The sequence below is a fragment of the Mustela nivalis genome (genome assembly GCF_964662115.1).
Source record: "Mustela nivalis genome assembly, chromosome: 5".
NCBI lineage: Eukaryota > Metazoa > Chordata > Mammalia > Carnivora > Mustelidae > Mustela > Mustela nivalis.
In genome coordinates this window covers 41,386,062-41,403,459 of record NC_139024.1, presented here as the reverse complement: position 1 = coordinate 41,403,459, position 17,398 = coordinate 41,386,062, and positions in this window count along the sequence as shown.

The following is a 17,398-nucleotide window of genomic DNA, read 5'->3' as shown; positions in this document are numbered from 1 at the left end:
CATAGAAAAAAAACAAGCTTCACTCTATTTAGAGGCCATAAAACTCATCATGGCCATGAGCACATCCACTGTGGCTACCCCATTACAGCAGAGGCAGGAGCCCACGCACAAGAGCACAAATGAGCCTGGCAGGGAAGAGGACTTGTTCTGTGGAAATGTCATCAGTCAGAACCATGGTGACACCAGGGAAAATAAGAGCTGCTTCTTTCTCATTGTTTCCTTCCACAAAGAGCATCTCCATCGGCTTTCATTAAGTCCTCCTCTGCCTGTGAACTGTGCACAGCCTTTAGCTTCTGTATGTAAATGCCCAGTCCTGACCAGACCTGACTCTCCCTTCCTGAACATCCCATGTGTTTTTTAAATCAGAGGCCTGGACTAACATCAGGCAAAAAGCTGACTGTTGCTTAACTCCTTCCTACCTCAGGAAGTTGAGCAGTGAGTCACTGAAGAGTCCTCCTTTCAGGAGGCCTCCCCCAAATGCCCTTTCCCCATGTTTCATTTCACTGGGACCAGCAACAACTTCCCTGTGGGTCTGGAGGGTGAAGCAGGATCTCAATTCCCAAGGCCTGTTGGCAGAGGGAGTGACTCAGAAAGCTCAGGAGTGAAGAAGGCGGTGACCCCCTACCAGCAGACACAAAAAGTACAGCTTAAAGTTCATGCACACCCAATAACTCCTCACGCCCCCCCATCCTTTCCAAGCCAAGCGTCCTCCTCCCCACCTCCACACTCCTCTCAGTTACTGACTTTCCTCTTCAAACACATCAGCACATGTTCCCTTGATATCAGTCAATGTTCATGAAGAACACGCAACCTGCCACAGTGACCTCATCTGGCTTTGTAATAAGTTCCAAAGTAGACAGGCCAGAGCAGCACCTCACACAAGAGACTATCTCTTAGGAATTCTGTTTGACTTAATAGCAAGAGTAAAGAGAAGACAGAAGTTTATTTTTCTCTCACCTGAAAATTTACAGGTAGCAGTCCCGGCCTGGCATGGCAACAGATATCAAGAACCAAGGCCCCTTCAATTCTTTGACTCTGTATCTTTACCTTCTGGCTTTCATCCTGAAGACCACCTCATGAGCAAAGACTAGTGATGGAACACCAACCATCACATCTGGATTCCAGGCAGAAGAGAGAAGAAAGAAGGAGGAGTACCCGTACCACCAAAAAAGGCACTTCACAACTGTCTTTTTAAAAGTTTTCCCAGAAGTCCCACCCAATAACCTTTTTTATATCTCACCAGAACTTGTCACATGTCCATATCTAGAAACCCAGGAAGTTGGGAAATGTGGTCTATTAGTTGCACAACTTGCCATCTCCCAAAATAAATGGGGGTTCTTCTATAAAGGAAGAAGAGGAGAAATAGATTGGGCTGGCACTATCAGCCTCTGCCACAATGGACAGCAATCTAGATTTCATTTGACAAGAACTCCCATAAGGTTCTAAGGTTGAGATGGTGACATGCAGACAGGTGACCAGACAGTCAAGGGGATTTTAAGTAGCATCTCAAAGGGTGTTGTGGCTATGCCAGCTGGGACAGAAGTCTATAGTGACCATCACAAGACCTAATCCTGATAGCAAATGTTAACAATAACTTGGATGAAAATTTTCTGGAAGACAGGATCTTTGCCCCAGTGAGGAGGGACATATACACAAATATTAGCAAAAATACCACAATATGACAGTGCCTACAGAACTCCAGAGGGGAGCACATCCAGAACAGTGAGGAGACACACAAAGTGAGTGATATTCCCTGGATTGTGACCCTGGAAGTTTGCCAGAGCCAGACCCTCCTAAGCACATGATGTCTGTTGTGTTTATATGTGTTCATAGACACCAAAATAAGAAAGAAATTATATTCCTTTTTGCACATACTTTTTGCTTAGTAAACATGGGCTGACTGATCAGAATTAAAAACCCAGTTCTTCAACATCAACTTCAGTGATAACAGTAAAAGGAAAAGCTGGCGGAAGCAGGGTTAAAGACTATGGCACCTGGAAAAGGGATCCTCAGCTCCTCTCACACAGATATTTTGAACACGACTGTTTGTCTGAATTGCTTACAAAATGTTCTTCATAAAAGTAGGTAGACTTGATGGCCCAAAGGAAAGAGAGGCAGGAGAGGGGCTCCCTCCAGTCTTAAGTGCCACACTGAACCAGAAATGCCACAAGTTGTTTGCAGAGCAACACTTAGAAACAGTTCCTATTCAGTTTTTTCATTTTATTTTGTTCTTTGCTTTTATTTTAAAACAATGTTAGACTCACAAGAAGTTGCAAAAATACTAGATCCATGTACCCTTTACCAAGGTTCCCCTGAATTATAACATCTTACATAATCACAGTAAATTATGAAAGCCAAGAAACTGACAATGGCACAGTATTATTAATTAAACTACAGACCATATTCAGAGTTCATCAATTTAGCACATAGATATGTTAATGTAAACACCATCCTAATCAAGATATCAAAGTGTTCTGTTCCCACAGTGAAAACCCTTTTCTATTCTTTTATAGCTCCTTTACAATCTCTAACCCCTGGCATTCAGTGATCCATTACTATAATTTTGTAATTTTTTTTAGAGAGAACGCACATGCTGTGAGCTGGGGGTGGAAGGGCAGAGGAACAAAGAGAGGGAATCTTAAGCAGGCACCATGCCCAGAGCAGAGCCCATCACAAGGCCTGATCTCATTATGAGATCATGACCTGAGCCAAAATCAAGAGTCCAATAAAAATTAGAGCAGAGATAGATGAAATAAAGAATAGAAAAGCAATAAGAAAAAAAAATCAAAGAAACTAAAAGTTGGTTCTTTGAAAATAACAAAAAAATTGATAGTTTCACCTGGTGAAACTATCACCTAAAGGTGATAGTACCTTTAGGTACATGAACTAAGGAAAAAAAGAGAAGACTCAAATTACTAAAATCAGAAATGAAAATAGGGACACCATTACCAATTCTACAGATATAAAAAGGATTATAAGAGAGTAGAACAACTGTACCCCAACAAATTAAATAAACTAGATTAAATGAACAGATTCCTAGAAACATAAAACTTACCAAGACTAAACCATAAAGAAATTAAAAATCTGAATAAACCTATAACCAGTAAGATGTCAAATAAGTAATCAAATATCTCCCCAAAAAAGAAAAGTCCCAATTCAATGGCTTCACTGATAAATTCTACCATTTAAAGAATACTAATCCTTCTCAATCTTTTCCAAAAAATTGAAGAGGAGAGAATTATTTCAATCTCATTTTATGAGGCCAGCATTACCCTGATGATATCAAAGCCAGACAAAAACACTAAAAAAAAACTACAGACCATTATTCCTTACAAACATTGATGTAAATGTCCTCAACAAAATACTAGCACACCGAATTCAGTCACATATCAAAAGTATTATATATCATGACCAAGTGGAATTTATTCCGGGAATGCAAGGATGGTTCAACATATGAAAATCAATTGATATAATATGCCACATCAACAGAAAGAAAGAGAATACTAAATGATTATCTCAGTGGATGCAGAAAAAGCTTTTGACAAAAATCTACACCCTTTCATGATAAAAACACTGAACAAACTATGAGTAGAAGGAAACCTCCCCCACATAATAAAAACTATACATGAAAAACCCACAGAAAACATTATATTCAATGGTGAAAGACTGAAAGCTTTTCCTCTAAGATCAGAAACAGGACAAGGATGCCTGTTTTCACCATTTTTATTCAACATAATACTGGAAGTTCTAGCTAAACCAGTTAAGCAATAAAAATAAATAAATACAAGGCATCCAAAATGAAAAGGAAGAAGTGAAACCATCTCTGTTTGCAGATAATATAATCTTTTATGCAGAAAACCCTAAAGATTATAAACAAACATACATACACTGTTAGTACTAATAAACAAATTTAGCAAAGTAGCAGGATACAAAGTCAACATACAAAAATCATTTCCATTTCTATACACAAACAATGAACAATCTGAAAAGAAAATTATAAAATATTATTTACAATAACATCAAATCAAACATCAAAAAGAATGAAATACATAGGAATTAACAAAGGAGGCAAAAGACTTACACAATGAACTACACTGAGATATCACCTCACACCTGTCAAAATGGCTAAAACCAAAAATGCAAGAAACAAGTGTTGGTGAAGATGTGGAGAAAAAGGAACCCTTGTGCACTGCTGATGGGAATGTAAACTGGTGCAGCCACTTTGGAAACAGTATGGAAGTTTCTCAAAAAATTAAAAATTGAACTACCCTACAATCCAGTAATCATACTACTAAGTTATACCCCCAAAATACAAAAACACTCATTCAAAGGGATGCCTGTATCCCAATGTTTATAGCAGCATTATCTACACTAGCATAATTATGAAAGCAGCCCAAATGCCCATCAATAGATGAATGGATAAAGAATATAGTGTGTGTGTGTGTGTGTGTGTGTGTGTAATGGAACATTATTCAGCCGTAAAAAAGGAATGAACTCCTGCCATTTGCAATGACATGGAGGGAGCTAGAGAGTATATATAATGCCAAGCAAAATAAGTCAGAGATACACAAATACCAAATGATTTCACTCATATATACCATCAGAAAGGATACCCAGGGGCGCCTGGGTGGTTCAATGGGCTAAAGCCTCTGCCTTCAGCTCAGGTCATGATCTCAGGGCCCGGGGATCCAGCCCCACATAGGCTCTCTGCTCAGGGGGAGCCTGCTTCCCCCTCTCTCTCTGCCTGCCTCTCTATCTACTTGTGATCTCTGTCTGTTAAATAAATAAATAAAATCTTTAAAATAAAAAAAAAAAGAAAGAAAGGATACCCAACTTTTTTTTTTATTTATTTATTTGACAGAGATGACAAGTATGCAGAGAGGCAGGCAGAGAGAGAGAGAGGAGGAAGCAGGGTCCCCGCTGAGCAGAGAGCCAATGTGGGGCTGAATCCCAGGACCCTGAGATCATGACCTGAGCCGAAGGCAGAGGCCCCAACCCACTGAGCCACCCAAGCCCCCAGGATACCCAACTTTTGAATACCCAACTTTTGTTATCAACACAAATGGAACTGGAGATTATACTAAGTGAAATAAGTCAAGCAGAAAGAGTCAATTATCATATGGTTTCACTTACTTGTGGAGCATAAGGAATAACACAGAGGACACTGGGAGATGGAGAGGCGAAGTGAGTTGGGGGAAATCGGAGAGGAAGATGAACCATAAGAGACTGTGGACTCTGAGAAACAAACTGAAGGGTTTGGAGAGGAGGAGGGTGGGGGGTTGGGTGAGCCTGGTGGTGGGTATTAAGGAGAGCATGTAGTGAGTGCATGGAGCACTGGGTGTGGTGCATAAATAATGAATCTTGGAACACTGAAAAAAATAAAATAAAGAGACAGTGAGAGACCAAAAAAAAATACTATCCAAAGTAATGTACAGATTCAAAACAAACCCTATCAAAATCCCAATGATTTTTTTTACAGAAAGAGAAACACCCATTCTAAAATTCAATATGAAGTTATAGAGAACCCATATAACCAAAACAAAGACACAGTAATCAAAACAATGTGGTATTGGAATAAATATAGAAATATAGATTAATGAAACAGAATAGAAAGCCCAGGAAAAAATCTTTGCATGTATGTCAAATTATTTTTTGTCAAGAGTGCCATGATCATTCAATGGGTAAAGGACAGTCTTTTTTAATAAATGATGTAGGAAAACTGGATATCTACATGCACAGAAATGAAATTGAACCCTTGCCTAACACCACACACAAAAATTAACTTAAAATACATCAAGGATTTGAATGTGAAACCTAAAGTAATAAGATTCTTAGAAGGAAAACATCAGACAAAAGTTTCATAACATTGGACTTGGCGGTGATTTCTTGGCTATGACACTGAAGACACAGGCAACAAAAAAGAAAATAGATTGGCCTTTATAAAAAATGAAAGACTTTTCCACATCAAAAGATACTATCAGAAGAGTAAAAAGGCACACTACAAAATGAGATAAAGTATTTCCAAATTACATATCTGAAGAGGGACTAATATCCAGAACATATATTCAAGTAGAGTTAAAACAGTCCATCACACAGGTCCATCCTTTTCCAGATCCTTTGACTAGAGAGGACATGCTTTTCCATGGTTTGTTTTTTTTTTTTTTTTTTTTTTTTTTTTTTTTTTTTGGTGTGTCAATTGGCATTTCCAAATTTCAGGGTTCTCTAGTGCCCAGGCTAGGATATGCAGGAGGCGCACGCGGACACACACACACACACACACACACACAGCTCACCTCTGGGTCACTCCCGAATCACCAGCTTCTTTCCTGCACATTGCCGAGTCCGTATGCGTTTTGTCCAGTCCTGATGGAAAGTTCTGTGCTCAGGCATCAGGGTTAATTTAACCTTGCAAACTGACGCTCACTGAGGTGAGCCTGACCCACAGACTCTGAGGTACAAAGGGAGCAACAGCCGGCCGCCTCCCTGATCCACAGACAGACGGCGTCTGTGTCGTCTGGGGTTTGCATTTGAGCATAGGACTGCATCCCCTCCTGCTTCCCTACCAACAGAAGAGGCTCACTGGGTGTTGGTTTGTTCTTCCAGCGCATGAGGGGAGGATTAACGCTCGCTGGCAGCCAGCCTCCGCGCCCAGACCAGCCTTTGGCGAGATGGCCGCTCGGCCCGGGCAGTAAGCTGGACCAAAGGCGATAAGCAAGAGCAGCGCCCGCTCTCGGAGGAAGCAAGCGCCTTGGTCAGCGCCCATCTGCCAGGAAGCCCGAGTGGCGTCGACCACGGCAGCCTGTCGCCCCCCGGGTCTGCGCACCACGCACAGCCAACCCTGGGCGAGCTTCGGGACGCGGCTGGGCCTCGGGGAGCCTCGGGCGCGTGCCGCCAAGGCGGGGCCTGGACCGCCCCTCCTGCAAGGGCACCAGCGGCCTCGCCGAGCGCGCGGCAGACTCCGCCGGGAAGACGCGGGGTAGCAGCAGCTGCGCGTCCTCACTTGCCATTCTGAGGAGATGCGGTTTCTCTTCTCTCTGCTTCAACAAGTGAGTTCGCGGTTCCACTGTTTATGTGTCTTAAAAGCCAACATTTTCAAGAGTGTTTTTGGTGTGGAAAATGATCATCCCACAATTGGCACGGCGAGATTATTGCTTAGGCGAGGCATTTCCTTTGAAACTGAATTGCCATGTGTACAGTTTTGTTACTTAAGACAACACGTCGCCTGGCGGCTCCGGGAACAGAAGAGGAGTAAAGTGGCGAGCTTCTTCGAGAACCAGGGCGCCAGTCTCAGCTCTCGGTGACGTGGAGCGGTTTTGGGGGAGCAACAGGCAGAGAACACCCGCCACTTCACGCGCTCAGCGGGCTCAGCGCATGCGCAGACCCTGGGGGCGGGGCGTCCCTCCAGCACATGCTCCTCCACCCCCACCCCCCATCGACCGCTCCCCAAAAGGGCTTGCTCTGGCCACCGCTGGCAAAGCTCACTGAATCAGAGCAGAAGGGTGGAAAATGGCTGTTTCTTGAACCAAACCCCAGTGGGACCCAAAATCTAGGGGGGGGGGATGTGGCTATGCTTCTCCTTTTAGCCCCTCTAGGAGATGTTCCCGCTCCTCGCATACATTCTTGATGGCTCTCCCCTTCCCTTCTTCAATCTTCGTGGCCTCAGAATGTTCTCCCCCGGGAAGTCGGTTGGTTTAGGCATTAAGCTTAAAAGTACAGACACTCATCAGTGAAAGATATGTAGTTGGAGTATATGAGCCGCAAAATCAACTTCTTGTGGAGTGCTTGATCGTCATTCCCCTAAAGGTGAAGCCATGAACTCAGGATATTGGAGGATTTTTACTCAAAATGGCTGGGTGAGTGGATGGATGGATGGTTGGGTAGGTGGATGGGTGGATAGATGATGAGATAAAAAGTGAGAATGGCAGGACCCATGGTCTCTCCAAGCCCCTGTTCAGTGAGTAGAATGGAAAGCCTACCAGCCTTCCTGTCTTCTGTGTCCTGTAGGAAAACCCAGTTCCTCCTCCGGCCTGCCGCTGAGTCAGCTCATGGAAATGGCATCAGGAGGTGGGAGGGCCAGAGGAGAAAGAGTGAACTGTTTTGAGAGTTGCTGAGAAGGTGAGCAGGGATGTTCCCTGGCCTTACCTCCATAGCCCACTTCTTGGCTTTGAAGGTTGCATGCTGGGGGCTGTATCTGGGCCCACTGGGATGAAACTTTAAACTATGTCCTTTTTAACTCTTCTTCCTGGACCCCTTGTGTTCTGCCAGCTCCCAGAATGATCTATCACCCTTCTCCATTTGTAGCAGGTTCTGCTTATCACATAGTGACACAACACAATAGTAACAGAAGTCTGTGTTACTTCTCACAGGTCTGGATCTAGACTCAACCCAGCTAGATGGTTCTCATTCCAGGTCTCTCATGAGGCTGTAGTCAATGGTGGCCCGGGTCGGAGCCACCTCCAAAGGCTTTCTCACTTGCATGGTCCAGCTATCAGCTAGCACCCTGGCTGGGATACCTACCAAAGGTCTTCCCACTTGGCCGTGGCTTCCACATAGCACCGGAGCTGGATTCTGAAGGCAAGAGACATGGTAGAAGTTGAATTGTCTTAGGACCTGGTCTTAAAAATCACATGGCATGACTTTTACTGCATTGTATTTATTGAAAGCTAGTCACTAAGGCAAGTCCATATTCACCATAGGAACTGTGTTAAAGAATTTGTGGACATATTTTTAAAATCAGCACAGATGGTACATTCCAAATCTTACACCTTCTCTGCCCATAGCCACTTTGATCTATGTCCTCCACACCCTCTTGGGTCCCCAAAGCGGAAATGAGCGTGTCTCTCCAAACCCTTCTCTTTTCATCCTAGAGCCATTGAGCACCAGGCCACTGACCGACTCTACCTCCCAAATTTCTCTCAAATGCTCAGCTCCCTTCCACTCCTTTGTCACCACTGCTGCTGGACCTCCATCATGTCTATCAGGTCTTTTGGATCACTGTTGACCTCCCTCCTCCTTCCCAGAGGTATTTGTGTCACCACTGGAGTGCATCGAAGACCATCCCATGGCCCTTCACTTTCCTGAGTAAAGTGGGGGAAGGACTGGAGAGGGAAAGGACTTTGTCCAAAATCACACAACTAACCAGAGGCAGAGGCAAGCTGGAACTCAGCCTTGCTGCCCATGAGGGCTGGGCACCTTCCAGCACCTTCCCTGCTTGAGGGTAAATCTTTGGATGTTCTTGGAAGGCATTCTCCCACCAGAGGCCTGGGGCAGTCTCTCTACCTCTACATCTTAGGCCCAAAATATGGTCTCTATTCGCAAAGAAATTGTTGCTAGAGGAATAAATAAATGGCTACTTTTATTATTTTCCTTATTCCAATGTACCAATTTACCATTTAAATAGGCATTTCCAGATTTCTGAGTGTCATTATCTCATGAAGGAACTATTCTTGCTCTTAAGGAACTTCCATTCTAAAATTAAACAAGACAGACAGAGGAGATAGACACACACAGAGAGACACTATACTTTTCTTTTTTTGGTAAGGGCTGGGGGAAGCGCAGAGAAAGGAGAGAAAATAGAAGAGGACAGAGAAAGATCAGCACTGTTTGGTGGATGGAAATAGCATGAGAGACAGCATAGAACTTGATGGGATCTGGCCCCCAAGAGAAGGGATTTCGAAGCTGCACAACTATTTATTTATTTTTGCATATGGGATCAGCCATTTTATGCGGCTGATAAAATCAAGGACAATTAGACCAAATTGAGCTTTAATTTTGGATTGAAAGTGTGATTCTTCCACAGAGAACTCCCTCCCACAGCATCTGAAATTACTAACTAGCTGCGGAAGGCACCCGGAGCCATCAGCCTGGGTAAGTGTGAGCTTATTGCTTGTCAAAAATGTAGACACTGATAAGATCTGGTGCTCCTGCAGGGGCATTAGAAAGTCTAGACAAGATGCAGATTAAGGTTGCACCTTGGGGAGCATTATTTAGAACATTTGCTTGTTTACAGCTCATTCAACTTTGGAACTGAGGAAGAAACAGTGACCCCAGAACTCCTGAAGTACCTGGGCTGCTAGTTTGGGTTGGGGAGCAATTGGGGCGGAGGAGGTGTGGGCAGGACACATTCAATTTCCTTCTTCAAAATGTGCTAAGCCTCCCCTAAGCCATTAAAAAAAAAAAAAAATTCCATCACCTTTCTTCTTTTTTCTACCTCTCCTTCCTTTGCCAACCTGGTGCATAGAAGCATAACATCCATGTTAAAAGTTTAAACCCTTTCAGGCCATAGATGTGGAGTGGGACCCCTCCTGGCCTTACTTACCATTCAGCAGGACCTGGACAGGTGAGTTCTCTCTGAGCACCACATCTGCTAGGTGCCGGTGGTGATGGCATCTACCTTAGGGTACTGACAGGATTAATGAGCTGATGTGTGTGGAGGCATTAGCACTATGCCTGGCACAAAGCCAGAGTTCAAACGATGTTTGGCATCACTATCAAGTTTGTGAGTTTATGACCATCATCCTATAGCCTGTCGTGCTTCTAGGCCACTTCCTCCTGGTGCCTGCTAACTGTAGCTTGAGAGGTTTCCTTCTTCTCTTGGCTGGCCTTCCCTTTGGAAGTTTCCATCCCTGTTGGGATGCCGGGATGCCAGGCCAGGATGGGTGTTCTCACTGTGAGGAGTGCGGTACTCCACACATGTCCCTGTTTGGGCCCCCTTGGCCAGATAGAGATGAGAATAAGACTTTTCCAGGTACAGCAGGGCTGGGTCCAGCTAGGGTCAGGAAAGTGTTGATCAGAGTTCATCACTGGCCTTCTTCCCCTAGGCAGCGAGCTCTGAGCTCCTTGGTTAGGAAATCTTAATGGTGGAATATAAAGCTTGCTGCTCCCTGGAAGGGCTCAGGAATCTTGAAGGGACTGTGTAATGAAAGACTACCCAGCTGGGGGACACATGTGCAGGCCTCCAAAACCTTCCCTCTAAGCTCTAGGTTGGTTTTGGCCTTGGAAATTATGGCACTGCCCAATATCACAAAGCCCAATATCATCCAGGCCTTTCCTTTTATCCTTTCTGAGCCGTCTTTGACTCTTCCTCTTTCAGTTGAATTTGGATTTCTCTTTCCTTCAGGGGAGAGAGAAACAGAGGCTGAGCAGGCTCTTGGTGAGGACAGGACTCTTGTGGGCAAATGGGACTGGATGGAGGAGCAAAAGGAAGACCCATTGAAGACCCCATCAGAAAGTTCCTAGAGGAAGCATTCCTTTGAGTAACACTACAGGGCACAGTTCCTGCCCTGAGGGGCTAATGAGGGGTGGAGAGAGGGATTACTGGTAATGTGAGAGATGAGCATGAGGCAGGCTGCAAGCCACAGGTGAGGTCAATGAGGGCTCTCAGGAGAAGGAAAGTTCTGGACAAGGATGTCACTTACCTGCTCACAGGTAAGTGAGCAGGAGTTAGGGGTTACCCAGGTTACGGGTTGGTAGAAGGACAGTCTGGTATGGGTGTGTGTGTGTGTGTGTGTGTACTGTAGTACTATGATCTGTTTAGCGTGGCTGAACGTGCAAGTGTGAAGGGAAGAATGTTAGGAAGTGGAGAGGTGGGCAAGGGCCATATCACGGTGGCCGTAAAGGTCAATGTTCCAGAATTGGAATTTTCTCAGGTTGGTGATTGGAAGCCCCTGGAGACACTGAGACAGGTGAGTACTACAGTAGGACTGCATTTTTGACCAACTAAGACTGCTTTTGTCCCAGCAACATAGGCTTGGATCTCAGAGGGTCACACACCCAGCTGCTCCATCTCTGCTTTGGTAAATTGAGACCTGAGACAACAATTGTTTATCCCTGCCTTTGCTTAACAATTGAAGCAAAACAAACTAGTCTTCTATGCCTTAGAGGCCCTTGAAAATGTATTTTTATTTTTTATCAGAGTAGTGTGTGTGTGTGTGTGTGTGTATATATATATATATATATATAGGCTTAAAAACTCAAAGATGACTAAGAAGCATAAATAGAAAACAGCTGTCACTGACCCATTTGTCTTCCTCCTAATTCTCATTCTTCAAAGACACTCTTTTCTGATATTTACCTCCGTATTTGCAGGCAGCATACATGGAATGCTTTTTTTTTTTTTCAGTTTTAGATTTATTGTGGAAGACGATGCCATCTCTCCCATATATATACCATAGCCTCCTCTCCATTTTCTCTACATAGTTACATCACTGCTGTTAGCTAAATCAGTGACTGCTTTAATGTTTTCAGCACAGCTGAGCCACCTGATATACCAGAACATTTTTTTCAGTTTGCTTTTTGTCTTTCCTGGTGTTAGTAATTGTCAGTTTGCTTTGTTTTTTAACTAAACTATCGATGACTTATTCCAAAACTCTCCAACAGAGCCCCAAATCTCCTTTTGTACCTTTGAATACAGCAAACCTTCTTATAGGACTTTCCCCCTCCCTTTTTTTTTCCTGAGACATTCCTCCTGGACCCTCCCTCTCCTGTTCCAGGTGGGAGATGCTGCTTTCCAGACAGCTGCCCAGCTGGGTGGGAGTTGGTGGGGGTGGTGGTGAGGGGGGACGGGGGAGGCCTTCTTTTCACTCTCAGATTGAAAAAATCCATTTGCTTTCAGAGGCCCTTTTGGGAACCATCTGGGGACCCTGCTTCTTCAGAAAGAAGAAGCTATAGAAAACGTAAAAAAAAAAAAAGGCAGAATAATTTTTTATTTTCCTTGTACTTATACTAGAAACTCTCCTTACCCACATGCATGCCTTGGCTTTCTGAGGATGCAAAACCGAATCCCCTCTTTGGTTTTAAATCCGCTAAAGCCTCTATTTTGCCCATCTGATTTATACAATGACATATAAGAAATGCAGCTGTTATTACTTCCAGGTGCACACACAGTAATTTAACTAAATGCTATCAAAGCCTTTCTAAGTAAAAAAAGGCCTCCTGGGCTTGTTTTAATGAATAGATAAAGCTAATTTGTAATTAGTACATTTAGTTGTTAATATGCAAATGAGGCCTGCTGTTATCTGTAATTAGCACCAAATTCTTGATTGCTAAGGATGCTGCTAAAATACTTAGGAAAGTCTATAATCCTCATTGAAGTCTCCAGCTACCTGAGGCTCTCCCAGACCTCACTCCTGCTCAGATGCCCCCCCACACCTGTGCTCCGCTCCCAGGGGTTCAGCTGCCTGCTGAACTCCTCTCTGTTCCAGAAGCACCTTAAACTTACCTGAACCTGAACTCATCAAGTTCTGTTCCCTCCCTACACCCACATCCCCCTCTAAGAACCAGGGCTCTGGTGCACCACTCTCTCCCTCTCTCCCTCCTCCTCCTCCTCCAGCAGGATCCCCCATCAGAGAATATACCATCACCCAGTGAGTCACCCAGGCTGGAAAAGCAGGCTTCATCCTGAACCCCTTCCTCTCCCTCTCCCTCTGCATCCCATCCATCTCCAAGTTCGCTGCTTCTTATTCCACCCACGGTCACTTCCCTAGGTCAGGCTGCCCTCTCCCCTCTTCCTGTAGTCCCCCCTCCTTTCTCTGTACTCCCATTTACTGCCCACATGGCATTCAGCATGATTTTTCCAGACCTCCTCCTCACTTTACATCTTTCAGGTCTTAGTTCTGACATGGCATCCACTGGGAAGAAAGATATCCAAGATCCCTGATCCCTGGGTCTGACATAAGCGTCCTTCAACCCACTCCCATATCACCTCCCAACATGTTGGGGAGTAGAGAAGCACCCACCATGATGTCACTTGCTCACCTATCTGCTTTACTCCTTACAATAGGGGCATGTGTTACTGCCCTCATCAACAGACACTCAGTAAATCATCCACAGATACTTGTCAAACAAACGACTGAGTTGGTCTTGTCAGATTGGTTTTAAAAGGTCCCCACCAATGTTTGCTATTTGATTCATTTCTTTGCAAGTTGACTTCGCCTTAACTTTTATGGATTGGTAGTGAATGCTGAATTAGAAAAGTCTGAGTGACAGTATCAGGGAAATACAAATCAAAACCACAGTGATATACCACCTCACACCAGTCAGAATGGCTAAAATTAACCAGTCAGGAAATGACAGGTGTTGGTGAGGATGTGGAGAAAGGGGAACCCTCCTACACTGTTGGAGGGAATGCAAGCTGGTGCAGCCATTCTGGAAAACAGCATGGAGGTTCCTCAAAAAGTTGAAAATAGAGCTATACTACAACCCAGCAATCACACTACAGGGTATTTATCCTAAAGATAGAAATGTAGTGATCCTAAGGGGCACCTGAACCCCAATGTTAACAGCAGCAATGTCCACAATAGCCAAACTATGGAAAGAGCCCAGATGTCCATCTACAGATGAATGGATAAAGAAGAAGTGGTATATATACACATGGAATACTATGCAGCCATCAAAAGAAATGAAATCTTGCCATTTACAACAACATGGATGGAACTAGAGAATATTATGCTAAGCAAAATAAGTCAATCAGAGAAAGACAATTATCATATGATGTCAGTGATATTAGGAATTTGAGAAACAAGACAGAGGATCACAGGCGAAGAGAGGGAAAAATGAAAGAAGATGAAACCAGAGAGGGAAACAAACCATGAGACTCTTAATCTCAGAAAACAAACTGAGGGTTGGAGGGGAGGAGGGTAGAAAGGATGGGGTGGCTGGGTGATGGACATTTGGGAGGGTATGTGCTATATTGAGTACTGTGAATTATATAAGGCTGATGATTCACAGACCTATACCCCTGAAACAAATAATACATTATATATTAATTTTTAAAAGATCTAAAAGTGATACAAAAAAAAAATGTATAGAAAGACCTGAGTGAGCTCTTGTGTATGCTCTTACTGCTGCCCCCAGATAAACACACAGCTCACTCCAGGAGGATTAGGGTCCCCGCGCCTCTGGGCTGTGACACCTTGGATCAGTGGGCTTTCCTGTTGGACCTGGGGGGCTTCAGAAGTATGGGCAGGAGGCCGCCAGCTCTGCCGCCCCCTGTGTGATTCCAGCCTCCATCCCCCACATCTGCAGCCACCCAAATGCAGATGAAGTCCTTTGATGGCAGGCTCTGAAAACCGAGGAAGATTTTTCTCTTTGGTAAGAACATTTGAAATAACATCTTTTCAAGTGTGTTGAAGATCAGAATATGAATAAGATGGGGGTGTGGTAGGAAGGAGTAGTGGAAGGAGGGGCTGGGCCCCCGGCAGCTTGGTCTATTCTGAAAGGGGTGGTGGTGAAACTTGCTTTCTTTTCTCTGCAAAATGACAAAATCACTGTGGGGACATTTACAGCCAGAATCTTTTTGACATTTTTAAATCTCTGAAATCATCAAAAAGAAAACATTCTGCCATGTGCGTTGGCACGGGAAATGCTTTATGTTGTGGGGTTGTCTAAAAGACACTAATGGAGCCTGGTTAACTTCATCAAGATTGCTCTCAGAGATTTTAGGTCTTTGAAACATTACATATAGTCTTTAGGTGGTGACTTACTGAGCAAAGTTCATGAACAAGCACTTGGTCTGGAAGGTAAGGAAATCATAATCCTGAAGTCCCAGTGAGGGGGCAAGCAGCCTTTACCCTAAGTCGCTTAGTCACCTATAAATAAATCGCCTACTTCCCCCATTTTCCACCTGACATTCCATCATGGCCATCAGTCCAGCCTCAACATTTGCTGCCCAGTTCACTGTCCCTTAAGATCCAGCGTGATGCGAAATCCAGCAGCCCCCTAGCATTTAATGACAACTCTCAGCAAAGACACACTGACCGCAGGGACAATTTTATGTTGCTGGTATACTGTTCCTTGTGTGGAGGATCGATCAAAACTGAGGGAGAAATGGGGCCAGAGCCTGCAACTCCAGCTTGGAGGATGAGCCTAAGTGGACAGTACAGCTAGAACCTGAAACAGACTTGCCACCCAAAAGAGGCAGGGCGTGTGAGGGAGCCCAGGGCTCTGTGACCCACCAGGGATTGCTGGGCTCCATTCCTAGTCCTGAATGAAAAGTGGAGGCTCCTTCATTCTCCTAGATTCTTAGTCCAGGACTGGCCTCCAGCACCCAATTGGGTGGGCTGATTTAAGTCAGTGAAACAGACTTTTCAGCGTGTCCTAGACCGTGCCCTTCCAGGACGGACTACGGGTTGGTTGTGAGGCAACAACATGAGGCGTAACTTTCATGTCTGAGATGGGCTCTGAGTAGAGGAGAACCCCACATGACAAACGTAGGTTGGTCACTCTGTTTGAATCTAGGAGACAAGGTCAGCTTTATGTCGAGGATTCTTTTACTGTCATCTTATAGATGCTCACAGAAAGCTCTGATTACTTGCTGGGTGCCAAGAATAAGGGAGTCACCTGGCCAAAAGTATTTCATGGCAGTAAGCACATGTGAGCGACTGTCCTAGTTCCGTCCCAGTTCCACACAGTTCACACAGGGCGTGCTCACATACCCCAACTGCAAACTTGTCCAAAAAACTGCTTCTGGATTGCCGAACCCTGTGAGTATTCATTAAGCAAAGCTCTGGATCATTACAGAAAAAAAAAATGTACATATACACAAATTTTACCTGTAATTCCCCCCTGAAACAAGACCTTTGGTGCTCAGTGATAGCTTCCAGGTGAATTATGGTTTAGGAGTTGACAAAAAAAGTCCCTTTAAAAGGAAGATCCTTCACTGTAGTAGTGTGCGAAAGATTGAGTTCTCTTTGAACACAATATAAATTATTTTTTCTCCAAACTCAAATTATTTACAGCTTCTCAGGAATGTCTCTGTCACTTGTGGCATGACGGACAAAGTCTGCCTCTGAGGGAGAAGGCTGGAAGGACTTGGATTTCTCCAGAACGCACATCAGCTGCAGTCCTGATTCCCCTCAAGAGATTGTCTGAGTCAGGGGGTGTCACTGACGTTTGCTCGGGCATCTTGTCCACTCCTGATAATTTATCTGAGCAGCTTTTGTCTACAGTGTGAACGGTGACCGTGTTCCTAATGAGTTTCATGGAGGTTCACTCCCCCTGGCACGATTTACGGCCAACTGATGTATGGGGCTGTGATTTGGTGTGGCTGGAGCACACATGACCTCACAGCCGGAAACAAGGTTCTGGGGGGTCGGCTCCTCCTTTCCATCTGTTCGGTCGCCACCTCTTCCTCCCCAGCACCCCAGAGGCACTGTCCACATGGTCCCTGGAGCTAGACATCTTAAGAATCCCTGTCCAATCCAGATTCTTCCGAGGGATGATAGAAGCGTGGATTCGGGGGAAACAATTCCCCAGGCGGCAGCTGTAAGATGGGGAGCTGCTTGGCAGGGCCTTCGCTGGCTCCAGGAGGAGCTGACAGAGGACAGCCAGGATCACTGCTTATGGTGCGCAGTAAGCTTTCTGTTTGGGCATAGAAGGGGCTGAGAGCCAACTCTGCCAT